Source organism: Crocuta crocuta, unplaced genomic scaffold (genome assembly GCF_008692635.1).
Source record: "Crocuta crocuta isolate KB4526 unplaced genomic scaffold, BGI_CrCroc_1.0 scaffold1529, whole genome shotgun sequence".
Lineage (NCBI taxonomy): Eukaryota > Metazoa > Chordata > Mammalia > Carnivora > Hyaenidae > Crocuta > Crocuta crocuta.
Window position 1 is genome coordinate 390,676 of NW_027532160.1, and position 6,025 is coordinate 396,700.

Below are 6,025 nucleotides of genomic sequence, written 5' to 3' on the forward strand. Positions count from 1 at the left end.
TAAGGGGCCAGGTAAACACAGGTAGGGGATGGATGGTGACTTCATTCCCTTACCCTAAATTCCGTGTATGGGATATATGACTCAATTGAATGAAAATGTTTTAATCGTCATATTCCCTTAACCCCATCACTGTTTCATGTTGCAGCTAATTCTCTCTTTTCTGCTCCTCATTAGCATCATGCATGACCCTTCACATTTGGAAACAACTTTGGACAACTTAACTCCAGGAAATGCAGCCTTTCTAAGATGAAAGATTTTCAAACTCAGTTGTCATCTGCAGCTCTTAGAAGAAAAGAACAAAGAACAAGTTAAAAGGAAGATTATGTAGTTCATTACCATCACCTTTTGGTAGTGAATAGCTGGCTCCAGCTTTGCTCACAGAACCACAGATCTCCATGGCATTTGACATAAGAGCAGCAAACATAAAGATTTAGCAAATTGCTTTGTTTCTGCCTCTGCACATTTTTGTCATTATATACCTAAAAGCTTCTCATTCTATACGTGTTTCATAAGTAACTTTTATTATAAATACTATTTACTGTGTGAAAGGGATTGTGTTAAGTACTCTTCTTGCATCATCTAATCCTCACCACAAGCCTATGAGGTAGGTACCATTTTTATACCTGCTTTACCAAAGAGAAAATGGAGGCTAGAGGAATTTGTTCACAGTGCCAGCTAATTTTAAGTGGCAAGGCTGGGACTCATACCCAGACCATATGACCCCTAGACACACACTCCAACCTCTAGGATATTCCCTGGTGGGAAAAAACTATGACAGTCTTCTGTAGTCCTAGGATTAGCTTAGGGACATGGGATGATTTCTCCTGGTTACCCCAACTTTCCCTTAGTTTTATCATAACTCCTTTTGGGCTGTAGTCTGGTGCAGAGTCAATACAACCAAGCCTCTTAGCATTTCATAAGTATCCTGATGACACTTGTATAAAGTAGACGAATCCTTTACACATCAACAAATAATGCTTTATTTATTTTGTTTTTAAAATATTCTTTGAAACACATTCTTTTACAAGTTCATGTGGACGTTTTTAAAAAGGTAGCAAAATTTAAGTTCTTTGAGATTTCCTCCATAGGCATTCATGTCATCTGCAAAAACGGACAGTTTTCTTCCTGATCTGCAGGACTTTATTTCCTTTTCTTGCCTTATCACAATGGTTCTAGCACTATGTTGAATAACGTGGAAAGAGCATAAAGCTTTGCCTTGCTTGTGATCTTAAGGTAAAAAGCAGTCAGTCTCCCACCACTGAATACAATGTTAGTTGTAATCTTTTGTAGATGCTCTGTATCAAGCTAAGGAACTTCTCCCTCTATTTCTAACTTGTTGAGAGTTTTTGTCATAAATAGGTATTGTATTTTCCCAAATTTTATATATCTCTGTCAATTGATGTAATATTATTTGTCTCCTTTAGATTCTTCATATGGTGGATTAAATTGCTTAGGGTTTCTTGTCACTATTACCTAAAAATTTCTCATTTTGTACAGGTTTTGTATAGGTTGTTGAATCAACCTTGTATCCCTAGAATAAACCACACTTGATTATGGTGTATAACACTTTTTATATGTTGCTGTATAACTCTTCTTATATATTGCTGAATTCTATTTGCTAATATTTTGTTAAAGGTATTTGTCCTTATATTCATAGGGAGTATTGGTCTAGAGTTTCTTCTTTCTTTTTCTTTTTCTTTTGTACTGTTTTTGTATCGGGATGATATTAGCTTCATAAAATGAAAGAGTTCCCTTCTCTTCTATCTTCTGGAACTGGCGTTAATTCTTTGTTAAAGATTTGGCAGAATTCTCTTACAAAGACTTCTGGGCAAATTAGTAAGATTCAATCCAGTTTTTAGTGGTTTTTATTTGTCTCAATCACTGAGGTTTCTTCTTCCATTTTCTTTATTTTTTAAATTTTTTAATGTTTTTATTTATTTTTGAGAGAGAGAGAGAGAGAGAGAGAGAGAGAGAGAGAAACAGAGCATGAGTTGGGAAGGAGCAGAGAGGAATGGAGACACAGGATCAGAAGCAGGCTCCAGGCTCTGAGCTGTCAGCACAGAGCCTGACACGGGGCTTGAACCCACAGCCACGAGATCATGACCTGAGCTGAAGGTGGATACTCAACTAACTGAGTCACCAGATGCCCAATTTATTTATACTTAAAATGGGGAGTTTGTAATTTTACATTCACCCCAAGACTTAAGGAATCTCACTTAAGGATCTGTCAATCTGGCACCTTCCTCTTCAGAATTCTTAGGGAACTATATCCATAACCTCATGCCCTGTTAGAGAATTCACAGGGACAAGTAGAGTTGGGAGTTCTCTGGGATGTTGTAGGGATCAAAACTTCTCTTGGTCCTCTCTTTCATGGTTACCTGGAGAGTGCTGGATTTTGGACTCCCTCTCTCAGGCTAGCCTACACAGCCAAACAGACACTACAGAAAAGGCAATCAACCAGAAACTTAGAAGCATAAGACTGGGGAATAGGGTTGATGCAGGGAAGAAAATTCAAGAATGTAAAGTTATCATGGGACAACTTCCTCCTGCCATTACCAATCTTTTTTTTTTTTTAAGTTTTAATGTTTTATTTATTTCTGAGAGAGAGAGAGAGAGCAGGTGAGGGCAGAGAGGGAGGCTCAGAATCTGAAGCAGGCTCCAGGCTCTGAGCTAGCTGTCAGCACAGAGCCTGACGTGGGGCTCGAACCCACGAACCATGAGATCATGACCTGAGCCGAAGTCGGACGCTCAACCGACTGAGCCACCCAGGTGCCCCACCATTACCAATCTGAATTCAATATGAAACACAGTGTTTGATTGGACATTGGTATCATAGTTGAAAAAAGGGAAAGATCCAAGAGAAACTTAATTCATACTGGCAATTTCTCTTTCTCTCTCTTACATTTTTTGTTCTCCCTTTAAAGAAAACATTGCTTACCAATTTTCCTTTGTTATTGTTTCAAATTACAAAAGTATTCATTGTGACAAGAATTCAACAGTGTGTTGCGGGAATGTAAACTGGTGCAGTCCCTTTGGAAAACAGTGTGGAGGTTCCTCAGAAAATTAACACTAGAACTCCCCATGACCCAGAAATAGCACTGCTAGGAATTTACTCAAGGGATACAGGAGTGCTGATGCATAGGGGCACATGTACCCTAATGTTCATAGCAGCACTCTCAACAATAACCAAAACATGGAAAGAGCCTAAGTGTCCATCAGCGGACGAATGGATCAAGAAGATGTGGTTTATCTATACAATGGAATACTACATGGCAATGAGAAAGAATGAAATCTGGCCATGTGTAGCAACATGGATGGAACTTGAGGGTGTTATGCTGAGTGAAATAAGTCAGCCAGAGAAGGACAGATACCATATGTTTGCATGTATAGGTGGATTAGGAGGAACTTAACGGAGGACCATGGGGGAGGAGAAGGGGAAAAATAGTTGGAGAGAGGGAGGGAGGCCAACCATGAGAGCCTCTTGAATGCTGAGGACAAACTGAGGGCTGCTGGGGGTGGGGGAAGGAGTAGAGGGGGATGGGCATGGAGGAGGGCACTTGTGGGGATGAGCACTGGGTGTTACATGGAAACCAACTTGACAATAAACTATTTTAAAAAAAAGAATTCAACAGTGTAAAAGCATATAATGTAAAAAGTTAATTTCTTCCCTCCTCTTTTTTCTGCCTTTCTCTTTTTTCCAGCCTCTCTTGGTTCCAGCTTAATGCTGAGCTTACCCACATTCTTATTCCCTAGTCTTTTTCCCCATCTCCTTCCATAAAAGTTCTAAACAATCTTCAAAATAAGCCAAGGCTTTCAAAAAGCCAAGGCTACTTGTGTTTGCATAAAGCACCTGCTAGTAACCACTTATGCCACTCACTGCCTTGATGTACTACCTATCCTCTTCCCATTGCAAAAGTCCCTGCCAGCAGCAGTTTTACAAGGATATAATTACAGCATCTGGCTGAACCATGACATTTTCACACTAACCTAACCACATAAAACTATTTCTGGCAGACTTCCTAACATCTCAGTTTAAAAAATACAACCTTAGCACTTGTTGAGTTATAATTTGAAGTGGAATATTATTGCATGGAAGACTGCTAATAAGACGTTTTTGGCAATCAACTTTGAGGAAAAAACTTTTCTAACTCTACTCCATCCCCCATTAGCTGGCATTTAAAGCAGGATAGCTCTGAATGGTCAATCATCTACACAAGGCATTCCTTTGTTCCTTTACTTCACAGTTAAAGGAGTTAATATACTTTTGTTAAGCAAACATGCCTCAGGCTTTGGAGTAAGTTATAACCCTCCTGTTACTCAAGTATATAAGTAACAAAGGAGAAGTGGTTCAGCTTATGAATTCTTGAGCCATACTTCCTGCCTTTCTATCTGCTTGCTTGTCTACTTGTTTACTAAATCCCAGAACTATCACTTATAAGACAGCTAACCTCAGTGTGCATCAATTTGTTCATCATTAAAGTGGTGATGATTGAGGCAGTATGTACCTCAGGGGAGTGTTGTGAGGGTTCCATGTGTTAATATATGGAAAACACTTAAAACAGAGCTTGGTTCGAAGTAAGTCCCATACAAGTATCAGCAATTATAGTGATTAAAGATCAGATATTAAATAGAAAATATCTAGTATCTTATATTTGGCAGAGGGACCAGAGAGTCTTTTATATGGCCATGGTCTATATAGAATATAAAAGTGTAAAACAGTCATTGACTGGGCAAGAAAGGATCAGACTATTATCCCCACACAGCCAGGAACAAGGGCAAAGGTTGTAAACACTACTAATTTATTTGGTGTCTCCTGATAATAGTGCATTCACTCTTCCCATCCTCACTCCACCTGATGATTTGCAGGGCTATAGTGAAGACAGAATTCCCAGCAATGGAACAGATGAAACAGGCCTAACAGAATGTTTATAACTCCTCCAAATACTTCAATACTTCAATCCATCTCCCAGTTGAATCTCAACACATTCTCCCCAGTATATTCTACCACTAAACTAACATGCCCTCCTATTCTCTCAGACTGACAGGTACTTCCTATCTTGCTTAAGTCTTGACTCTCAGTCTGAGCTCTTGCATTATGGCCCATCAATAATAGCTTCAATTCCCCGAGAGCTTATTGTCATTTTAACTCACATCCCTCTGTCACTCCCCAGCCCTGGATCAATTTTCTTTGTTGTTGCCAAGGGACTCCCATACTCCACCACTGCTGCAGTTACTGCCACTGGAGAAAATCCTGATAATGGGGTGCTTGGGACTTTATTTACATATTCATGAGCCCAACATTCAGCTGGGCTCTTTCTCATCCTATAAACATTTTACTTTGTCCTAATCATCTCTTCATACTGCGGTCTATGGAAGAACAGAGCACTTGGGATTTTACAAATGAAAAATCCCATCCCATTATGATGGCATTGTAATTATTTGCATAACTTGATCCAAGTGGTATGCTACTAAATTAGATGCCTCCTCACTGACGTTAACACACGGATAATTTTGTATCTATTCTTCTACCTTAGTCTTGTGTAGAATAATATTTTTGAAATATTGACTTATATTCCTATAGCTTTTCTTGGTATTTCACTCTTGTGCTTTCCTGCCATTCATGTGGATATCCGTGCTTCAATGAAGGTTTGTAGCAGGGTTTCCTGATTTTTGTGTTTCCATAAAAACATGAGCCCATTATTCTTGGAGCCTCTGAGGCAAACAACAAGAATAATAGAAAGATTTTTCCAAGATTAGAGAAAAATCCTTCCCTAGCCCAGTGGAGAGGAAAGAAGGTAAGGAAGTAATAAGAGCAGAGATTCTAGAGAGGAAATTAATGCAGGTTGTGCAAAGGTGGATGAATACCTGGACAATCTTACAGAGTTCCTGTACTTTGGCATGGAAAGGAAGCATCTGACAGAAGTTTTAGAGCTGAAAGGGTCATCAGACAGGAATGGAGGGACATTCAGTAGCAATCTCCAAGAACCAATGACCAGGACCTGTGAGACCTATGACTCAAGGACCA